The sequence below is a fragment of the Oryzias melastigma genome, linkage group LG10 (genome assembly GCF_002922805.2).
Source record: "Oryzias melastigma strain HK-1 linkage group LG10, ASM292280v2, whole genome shotgun sequence".
NCBI classification, from domain to species: Eukaryota; Metazoa; Chordata; class Actinopteri; order Beloniformes; family Adrianichthyidae; genus Oryzias; species Oryzias melastigma.
In genome coordinates, this window is record NC_050521.1 from 18201930 (window position 1) to 18213613 (window position 11684).

The window sequence follows — 11684 nt, forward strand, 5'->3', positions numbered from 1 at the left end:
GGAAATGATAGCTTTCACATTTCTGCCCAGTTTTACTTTATGTTTTTGTGCAAAAGCTGTAAAATAATAACAGTTTAACTCTGAAGTTTGTTTCCAAACAGACACTAATTCACTTTTTTGTAATTGGGTTGCATATATGAGCTTCCTGTGTTCATTTTATTAGTTATTCTCTTTAAGTTTCCGTCCACCTCCTTTGTCCTGATCGAGGTGATGTTATTATTAGGAAATTCTGGAAAAAATAGGAACCTACCAGAACCTTAAACTCAATTTCCTGTCCACCAGAGACACACGCAGGAGCTGCAGAGTAATCAGAGTATTTCTGGTGATAACATAACATGCTGCTTACTGGGGTCTGCACAGGGTCAGCATAAAGGTGATCGAACTGTCTTCATGATAAAGCTGAGGTTGATGACTTTTCACTTCAAACTGTGAAATATTTATTCCCAATAATGTGATGATTAATGTAAACAAACTCCTTGAAATATGACTTTCTTGTTCACAGGGTAAAGTATGGACACACACAACACTGCTTTGTTTCCATCCATTTTATAAACTCGGTTGTCCCTTTTAGGTGCTCAACCCAATCACTACTGGGCAAAATCTGGCTACACATTGCCCCATTGTGTTGCACCGATAATGTTAGGTTGGGGTTGTGAGGGGCTGTAAGCCAGAAGGACAGCATGTAAACAGATGGATGATGGGAAGTAGGCTACTCCCGCCCATAACTCATAGCTGAATTTCCATTGAACTACTGCCACAGCAGGAAATATGTCCAGAAAAAAAAAAATACAGCATAATAAAAACTTAAAGCCTACTGGGAACATTTTTTTCAATGGACCAAAAGATGATAGGAGAAGGACGTCCTGATCACGTCTGTCTGCTCTCAACAATGTAAGAGTTGACTGCGATGTTAGAACCACTGATGTGCAGTGAGGTTTGTACCGACTATTTCAGAGTTAGATTTAAAAACATAGGAACCTGATATATTTGCCAACTACTGATTGTGTTTTATATCTCACATCAGCATTTTTTTCGAAACACACAGCAGGTACTTACTGGGCCAAGAAAGAAAGTGAAATGTAAAACAGTTCAGGTTACCAAAAAAAAAAAAAAAAACACCACGGTGAATGCTACAGACAGCCCATAATAAAGACCTAACTTGATATCAAATGCTTATTTTACATAGTGAGTTTATCAAAAGTCTGACATGGAAGACTATATGTCCCAAAAACATGGAAAATACCTTTTTCTTATGAATCTACTGGACTGTTTTCATGCTTCTTTGGTCAGAGGACCCCTCCTGACCTCAATAGTTTGCCTCCAACTGAACCATTTTCTCCAAGTTTTTATTGTTTTTTTTCCAAAGTCCACCTTTTTTCCAATTGTGTTTCTATTGTATTTTTATTTACATCCATTGTGGGGGATGCTACTAACATCTTTCTTTTATTTTTTTTTAATGATTCTTTTAATCCCCTGGTTTTGTATTTATTTAATTTTACTCCCTTAATAGAACATTAGACACAAAGTTTCCCATGTTTAGTAGAAATCGATCCTTAAAGCTTTTAAAGAGCATTAACTATTATTAAATCTGATGGCATTGAGGCACATTATGCTAAAACATTTCTCTGGCTTAAAAAATAGTTCAATGAATACATTTCTAGTCACTGCAGACCTTCAGTGACGCAATGCGCGCTTTTGTATTTAAATATCACTGAGGGGCCGAGCTGAGAAAATTCTCTTTGCTCCTTTACATTAACGTGAAAGCTTCTGTTTGCATAACAGAGATAAAGTGCCCGGCTCCAGACTTGCTCATTACTGCTGAACTTCTAGTACGCTGAGAAAAATGATGCTCCCACTGGTAATAGCAGCAGTAGCATTGTTTGTCATCACCAGGAAAGCTGCTTAATGCCAAGGTGTTATTACTGCCATTACACTTCCCCAAGATTTCTTTTATTGTGAAAGGTCTTGTTAGGAGAAAGCAGTTTTTTCATTAAAAAAAATAAAGCAACTTACTATTCCTGTTCTAACTACTATTTCTTTCAGTACATATTCTTTTTTTATATTTGCAACGATTTTTCCTTACATTTTAAACAGATACACTTGTATGCAGATTGCATGGTATGAAAACCACTCAACATAGGGCCTGTTTTAGCAATATCTTGCTGCTGTTTCCATTATATTGATTTCTCAGTTATTTTCATCATAAGAACGGTAATGTGTTTTACCATTAAAATTATTTCATGAGAAAATCAATTTTCCCAAGCTGCGTGCCCATCCAAAAGCCTGCGCTCCCCGCATTCGTCTCCCCTGATGTTTCTTGCAAAAGTAATTTCTATTCCAGACGTTGTAGGAGTCAAGCTAATTTAACCAGCTGGGGAGAAAGAAGCAGCGTGAGGGAAGGACATAAGGTTAAGCAGATAATGTGCTTGCTATACGAAGCTGTCATCCCCTGTGTCTCCACTGCTGATCTTTTGTTTGTTTGTTTGAAGTTTTCTAATAGGCCCTCTTTTTCGTACTCCCCGCAATTTCCTCCCTCTGCTGTGCTGTCGCCGCCGGTCACTGTTCCGGGCGACGCTGGGATCACCGCGGCCAAGGGCACGTCCGCTCGCTCGTGACTCCACTGTCAGCATTAATGCATTCAGGGCAGAGCTGCACGCTTTTTCAGGTGTGTCGCAAGCTGCAGCGTCAGCGGATTGGTATCAAATCCAATCTGGTGCGTAAAGACGATCTTGACATTTGACTCCGTCAAAAGAAAACAGGGAAAGTTGGAGAGTATAATGTGATCGCAGAGGATCTCTGCAGTCACAGTCATGGATCTTAATGTGAGCTGCATCCTTAATTCTGAATACAGAGACTAATGAACAGACACTCAGCTGAAGGATTTATACTTTCGGTGCAGGTTTGACTCCTGTTTCTGTGCACATTCGTAGCGCTACATCGACTTCTCACTTAAACCCTTCAAGAAGAGTCAGCGGCGCAGTCGTGTTTGGAATGTGTGTGCCTTGAGCTCAGTCACTGCTCAACGCGGAAGCGCTGAGCATTTATCTACGTTTTCACTCATGTATTCATTCATGCGCGGTGTCACCTCAAAGGTAGGAACGGAATTCAGGGGAAAATCAATATGATAAACTGCTACTTGTTTTGCGCCTAAATTGTTTCAGTTTGGAAATCGATACAGAAACTAGAGCCATTCATCACCGTTTGAGAGAAGTGGGCGCCCCGCGGGAAAATATTAGGGGCCTCCATGGAGCCCAAAAAAAATTGATGGAGCAAAAAAAACAGAAAACATTTGTGGGTTTAGAAAGGTGGTAAACTGATAGCAAGAACAGGAAAAAAAGTAATATAGACAAAGAGAATAAATACAGGGTAGCCAGACAGTGAGGAGGAAGAAAACAGAGTGGGTAGAGGAGAACTGAAAGATGCTCCATCCTCCTCCTCTCTTTCACTCAGAAGGATGGATGATGTGTAGAGTTTATCAGACGCTGACAGACGAAATAAAAAAATAAGCCTCCCAGCGTGGGGCCATTCTGGATTAATACAGTGCAGCAGGCGACGTGTGATCCGGGTCATTAGGGGCCACTGACAGTGTCATTAAGACAATGGGCAGATTAAAGCTGCTACATGTGACATAGTGTCACAGAGGATTTTTCCATGTTCCTTCATCAGCCTTTTTGAGCTGAATCATGAATCAGTCAAAGAATATCAAATATCATTATCGGAATTATTAACCTTATGGTATAAATGATTGTAAAACCCTAAAATTCTGTTTCAGTTTTCTTTTTTTTCATTTATTTATTTTAGTTTAAAACCAGCAAACTGCTAATTTCCCCATTAAAGACATATGAATAGTAAAGTCACATTTAAATTTGTGATGAGATGTGAGTGCTGTTGGATATTTCACTGCCTCACTGATCCGTCTATAGTTAGAAAATTAATTCTTGCGTAGCCAAAAGGTAAAAAAAAAATGAAATCAAGCATTAGTGAAAATGAATAACTTCTTGAATTAATAAGAGACAATGTTTAATAAATATTCCCCAACAGTGATGCATTAGTAATACTAATCCTGGAGGTGCCATGGTGGGTCTAAGAGGCGTGTTTGGTTGCTCGGCACATGTCGGAAAACGAAAACACACCAGTTTGGATCGCTTCATCATACATATGTTACAGAAGAGCACTGCTCTGTTTGTGTTTTGCCCTTCCTGCACACCCAGTGCCCTCCTTTGTATCACATAAAGAGCTGAAGTCAAAGTGAACATCAGCAAAGATCCTACAGAACCGAATTAGAAGTACGTTGAATCCTTAAAAGTCCCCCACCAACCGTCTTTTAAACTATTTTAAAAGCCTCCAAGAATTGAATTATAATTCTACAGTTTTTATCCAAAATAAAAAAACCTGAGTCATTCTCTAGGACATGTGTCAAAGTCAAGGCCCGGGGGCCGGATCTGACCCTCCGGGTAATTATATTCGGCCCCCTAGATCATTTTTTTTTTATTGTTATTAATGGCTCGATATTATCTTGCGCTTTTTTCTAACTTGTATAATTTTGACAAAATGTATATTTTTTGGAGGGAAAATATTGAAAGTTATTTAAGGTTTAAGTTGATTTATTCTGGAATAATATTCCTGCCTTTTTATTATTCATAATTATGCTAAAAAGTTACTGTTTTAAAGTTTAAAAAATTGGCATTCTGTTAGCTTTTTGGACTATTTTGGCATTTACTAAGATGTTTTAGGCTGTTCTGGACTTTAGTTATTCCAGCTACATGCTAGCTGTTTTGACTAATTTAGGCTTTTTTTATGGCTAACCTAAGTTTTTTATTTTTTTTATTTTTTTGTTTTTTGGCTAATTTGGGATTTAGCTAATATTTTAGTGACCATCAATTTCAGCATCTTCAGCTATCAGCTGTAGCATCTTCAGCGGCCAAATTCAGCTTACAACATTCACACTAGCATTATCACAGGTAATGCTATATATGTAATTCATAATTATGTTAAAAAGTTATGGTCTTAAAGTTTTAAAAAATTAGTTTTAGTGTGCTCAATAAATGTTTATCCCGTTTGGCCCGCGACCTAAGGTGTGTTTTAGATTTTGGTCCCTTGTGTGATTGAGTTTGACACCCCTGCTCTAGGATGTAGCTAGTTTCTGCATAGCGGCACAAGTTCATCAGAAACTCACCTCTGAGTTGTGTGCTGAACAATTTGCACAGAGTAAGCCCACCCCATTTCCCATCACCAATCTGTTTTTGTTATCTCTCGCTAGCTTACAGCCCCCTTACAACCCCAACATGAAACTATCAGTGGAACCAAAATGGGGAGCAATATTGGAGCCATCCAGCCGTACAGTTTTGATCCAGATTCCAGCTCAGATGAGGAAAATGTACATAGATCTATTTAGCTACACATGGAGCTTAGCAGTGAATTTTCTACGCTACAAATAGTGTTTTTCAAATGACATTGTTTTGTCTGCTCCTAATTCACCATGATTTGAATAAAAAAAATACTCAGAAAATGCAATTTTAAGCTTAACTTTCTTTGAATATGCACAAGAACATGTTAAAAACACTATTTTCATCAGATTGGGTCTTTAAAAAGATTTCCCTTTGCATTCGTCCATTTAAAAGCTTGCAAGGTGATTAGCTGAGCCTCAGCTGATTCAGTTGCTGTGGTAAATAACTAATATTTAAAGAAGAAGCCCATAGTATTATTTCTTCTAAATAGAGCTGTATGCCTGTCTCATACTACTGTAATCAATCAAATGCAAAAAAAGACTGCATTTCAGAACGTAGACCATATATTAATAAGTCTTAATTTTGGGTTTTTGTTTCTATCCATTAGCTTGATGTCTGACAGCGCGTCACCAATGAGCTGGACGGTCTCCAACCATCTTATCTTTCTGATCTTGTCATCATGTCTGATTCAGGCGCTCAGTGTTTGGCTCTGTTCATCTGTCACTGCTGCTTTGTCTGGATAGGTGAAACAGCAGCAATAAATAAAAGACTGAGGTGGAGTGCTCGGCTCGCTGTAAAGTACTGATCACAGAGTTCATTGCATCACTTCGGAGTGAGGGCAAACAAGATTTCTCATCATTCCCTCTTAAGGTTGTGTGGGAGTGTGTATACATTTGTGCGGGCTAGAAGTTATTAAAAAAAAGTCTTTCTTTTGTGTGAAACGAGATGTAACAACACGCGCTGGTATTGGATGGTGCCTGTTGAACAAATATCAATCGCAAAAGCCAGATATTTTATGATGACATATTTTAGTAATCCAGTGCTGCCCCATAAAATTTTAAAAGCACAGGTATGTTAGTATTGACTTTGATCCCTGTCGGCCGTGCCTGTCTGCAGCTCCCCTCCTCTGTCAAGCCAGATCAAAGCGTACAGCAACATGCGCTCCGGTCCAGACTAGAGGTTTCTCCTGATCTCCCATCCGCCTCATTCCTCCTATTTTCTCCTATGATTACCTCTTAAAATTCCGGACGACCTTGGACTTTGTTAATTTCATTGGCTTGGCTCATTTTGAAAGTCGCCCTGCTGAGTCACTCCTGTTGACGCTGGGTTGCGGGTTCTGATTTGACAAACCAGTCGATGGACCGGCGGTTCTGTTTCAGCCATGCATTGAGAGACAGGCCGTTTCCTCAAACGACGTGTGTCTGACAGGAGGACTTCGTCTACCCAGCTGCTGCTTCTGCAAAAATAAAATCTTTGAGAATAAAATAGCTTGCCAATTTCATTTGACGAGGAAAAAAGGCCATAAAACAGCTTTTAGATGTTTCTCGATGACATTGATGTGCAGATAAAAAGACGTGCTACATTTTTAAATAATAAATGTAGTGCCAGATACTTCCAATGGGGCTGTAGATAAACATGTAGCTACCTGGCACGGCTATTTTAAAAGCATGATTGTAGGAGGATTTCACAAAATCTCTGGACCAATTTCTTCTCAGAAACGGTGAATAATGGATTCTGTTTATATATATACTGTGTTGACTGTTGTGCCAGAATCACAGAATTCAGAATAAATATTTGTTCAAGGGTTTCCTTTAAAAAAAAGAGAGAAATATTCCTTTTTTTTCTTGACAGCGTGATGGTACGTCTCAAGTAAATCAAAGACTTTTCAACTTTCAGAAGATGAGAGTGGAGTGCACTGGAGTGAAGTGGGTCACTCCAGCCCCTAAAACCAAATACTTTGAAGAGAGGTATTAGATCTCATTGAGGAGCATGGTTTGTACTGTTTCCTTTTCTGGGTTGAGGGTCAACCAGCTTAGACGACAATTTCCCCCTCAAAATTTAACACCGTGGTCCTCGGTGGAGAAAAAAAGACCGGATGATCCTGTTTGGGTTGAGAAGGTCCTGCTACCTCGAGAAGAGATTATCTTGGGGTTTTGTTTGGAATTGGGGGGACTTAACAGAATGACTGAATCCAAAATGAAGAATGCTGATATGTTTAAGAGGAAACTGAGCTGAAAAACATTCACATCCGTTTCTGTGGATTCCCAATAATGACCTGAAGAATAAAATACTTAGAAACTAGTAGCAGAGGTGCTTGCTGTTTGCAAAAAGAGCCCCAACTTTTTTGAAAATTTTATTGAGATGTTTCTAAGAAGGTTTTTTAGTGATCTGTTGCATGAATGTTATCCTATAAAAACTCATAACTTTTTAAAAAAAATGGCTTATAATCAGGAGCACTTTATAGATAAATTCAGGTTGTGTTTTGTGATGTCAAAGCAATTTCGAGAGGTAGATGGCGCTATCAAAATTTCAGGCTGTTTTTTGGTTTGTACGAGTTGCAAACAAAGTTGGGTAACATTATGGATATGCTAACGTTGCTATTGTATACCAATGTCGGACAGATAGACCACCCTAATTCATAACTACTAAAAATCTATATAGTGCAAGGCTATTGAGTGTCCTGGATTTATTATTTATTATTTAATTATTTTTTTAACTGTAAGTATGACGCTGCCAATTTCACAAAGTAAAAATCTAATCAATACGAGCATTTCACGTTTATTTATGATACCACTGTGTTCTAATGATGAAAACGTTGATGGTTATTAAAAATGTACATTTAAACACCTTTTTTTGCAGAAATTGTTCAAACACAATGCATTGTGGTCTATATTTGCCAATGTAGTGAGCATTAATGCACGCTAGTTTTTCGCAAAGGCTTCTGGGAAATTTCTAGGGTACTCGATTTTGGAATTGTAGATTCAGACACATAAACAAAATATGCAAACGCACAATGTAGTGCACTATTAATGCACTATATACTGAGTAGTGAAGTAATTCAGACATATTCGATGTTTTTTTTTTTTTTTTTTTTTTGCATGTTACCAACAAGGTTGGCAGTTAGCAAAGTTGCGATGATGATTATTATGATGAAAAAAGCGTCCAAATGGCTAAAGGTGAACCTCAGCGAGGGATGGGTGTGGTGTTCGTCAAATATTATGCAACCGTTTAAAAAAAAACAAAAAAAATCAATCGTTAAGTGAAAAGAAGAAGCAATATAAAAAAAACAAAAAAGGCAGATTTTTATGTTTGAAGCTATTAAGATATTTTGGTTTTGTTGCTTAAAATCAAAAGTGCCACTAAAAACAAACAAAAAAAAACATGTTTCTCTGTCAAAAGATGTTTCATTGATAGTTTTAAATGCCAAATGAATAATAAATATCTAGGTTGTATCCATTCTAGTAAGAAAAAAATGACCATATTATGTCACCACAAAGTTACTTGAATGTCATCTGTATTGATCTGGGGAAAATATATTGGTCTGCATCCAATCCTTTGAAAGGGAAAGAAATACCAACTCATAACCACAGGATAATTCTCACTGCATTCCAAGCAAACGCACTACTAAAACATGACCTTATTTAAATTATAAACTTTATTCCAAGCACAACTGAAATTTAACCAGAAACTCAGTCTACCTGCATGAACTAAAAGGCTGGGAAGTTAATGTTGTTCGGAATATCGCCTCAAAATGTTGCAACCAAAAACAAATGTCCAAAACTAGAGAGACAGAAAGATGACACATGGATTGATTACGCTAGAAGGTAAAATAACTTTAATAATAACATTTATTTTTGCTCTGTCACACTAAAATAGCTTGTTTTACATCTATTTCTAGGTAATGGCTAACATAAATAGCAAAAGTTGAATTTCTTTCTGAAATAGTTTAATATTTTGTTGCTCTTGCTATTTTTTTAAAACATTTTTCTTATTTATTTTTTCAAGTTAAACTTACAAGACGTGCTGTTTACCTCCACCCTTAGTCTTTATTTTTCTAAGTTTTCAAACTTTCCCCATCTTATTTATTCCGTCATATTTTTCCTCCAGCACTCATCTTAGGCAAAGGTTCATTTAATGATGAAATACAGAGCTGCTGCAATCAGTAACTGGACTGTTTGTTTTCCTTATGTCAAAGTCTCTTTCTGCCTTGCAATCATTTTGTTTATATCAGTTCACCTGCCATTACAGCGCTCAGGCTTTGGTTCTTATAATGGCGGCTGATCCCCGTAGACAGCAGTCAATTTGTCTCCAGCCATTGACTGTGACATACAGCATGTGGGCAATTACTGCAACATTTGAGGAGTTTTAATAGTTTTTTTTTTTTTTTTTGAAGCACAAATCTTTTAGATTTTAGATGAAAACATTTTTTAAACAGCTGCCATCTTTGAATATGATGCTCAAATAATCATCCTTTAACAGTCAAGTGACCAAAACAAGCAAAGCTGGAAGATAAAAGGCTAAATGCAACGAGTGGATTATTGTGAACAGGAAAACTCCTCAGTGTTAGCCAGCTTTTTCACAGTGTGGAGTCACTGTTTTTTTTTCTTTATTTTTTTTTGTCGTAAGATTGGTTGTTCAATCTCCAGCCGTGTCAAAGTGTCCTTGGGCTCACTGATGTGCCCATCAATGTGCGTGGAGACAAAGCACTGCATGCTGTGCATGGAGTTCATACTGTACATAAAATGAGAAGTGCTATGCGTGTGTGCATGTGTGGCAAAAAAAATGTTAGAAGATGCTTTCTAGTCTGGAAAAAAATATATGTAAAGACCTTGTAAAGGTGCAAATCATGTATTTTTTGTTAAAAATATATTCCAAATTTTAAGATTTGGATTTCTTAATGAATATAGACCCTTTCCAAAAAATAGATTATTATGAAGAGTGTATTCATTTTCATAATTCTATTAAAAAAGTAATTTTTATACAATATAGATTCTACCATTTAACTTTTTTTTTTTTCAATTTACATTATTTATATATTTTTTTTTACATAAATTGGATTTCCAGCTCCTAAAACCTACAAAATGTATCTTCTCAACAACTGATCATCTACTAAACTCTAAGCCCCTGCATAGGTTTTCCAGATGTCATTGAGTCTTTTTATTTGTCTCAGTTCGATTAAATATGGGAAGACTTCAGACTCGACAATTAGCCAGAATTCCATCATTGAGCCCGTCCACAGTCTGGGTAAACCACAGAAGTTTATAGATAAGGAGGCTGGCTCTCGGGCAGTGGTCCAAGCTCCTGTCTTCTAAGAATATAAAGTCTGTGTTTTTAGGAATCGAGTTTTGGAGGAAGACTGGTGAGGAGCAGAAGCTGCTGGAGGTCCAGTGTGAAATCTCCACAGTCAGTCATAAACTCTGCTTTCTTCGATCCAAAATCACTAACAGTCTAGGAGAATGCTACAGAGGACTTCTTGATTCCTTCTGCTGAGGATCTGGATGGAGATGCAGATTTCATCTTCCAGCAGGACCTACCCCTGACCCACACTATAACAGTATCAAAATTATATATTTCCGTTTGAAAGTACTTTGTTTTAATTGATTTGATGTGATCAAAATCTGTCTTTCTATTTTTTGCAAAAACTAAGAAGTAAATGGTAATTTCTCCTTAATATTCCAAATTTCTGAAACCTATTTTGGGGGTTTTATGACAATCTATAAAAAAAAAAAACCCTATATCCTAAAGTTTAATTTTTGAGTGAAATCACGAAAAAAAAAATACACTTTTTCATGATATTCTTAAATTTTGGAAAGGGTTAATATATTGGATAGAGAACACTTAAACAAAACAATTTCAAAGGTTTCAAAGATAATTTAAATTGGCTGTTTTGTGTAAAATACTCCCAAGAAGCCTCCAAGATAACATTTAAAAATAGTTACTTTTAAGAACCCCCCCCAACTGTTACCATTCTTAAGAGAAAAAAAATTCTGCCATTAAATTTTCATTAATATATGTTTTTCTAAAAAACAATAAGTTAAAAAAATACATATTTCTTTAGGTTTTTTATAGCTTTAATCCTTCCAACCTAAGCCAAATAACATGAGGAGGTGATGAATAGGAACAAAAGCCCCCCAGGCAAAGAATTAAGTAAGAGTTATTCTTTTCATGTTCTCGCAGTTTGAATCACTGTTCTCACATTTTGCAAACCTGAGAATGAAGCTGGATAATCTTCTCCGGGCTGGAGGAGGAGTGACAGGTGGCCGTGGCGCCAAACCTAAGAGGAAGATGATTCGAGCAATCCAGTCCGTGACTTCTGCCATCTATTTGCATGCACTCAGAAATTTAAACATCTCCCTTCATCCTTTATTAATGCATGGGGTCATATTTTCATCTCACTGGATGTTTGAGATGTTTCAATATATATTAAACAGAGATTTTTTTTTTTTTTTTAATTTA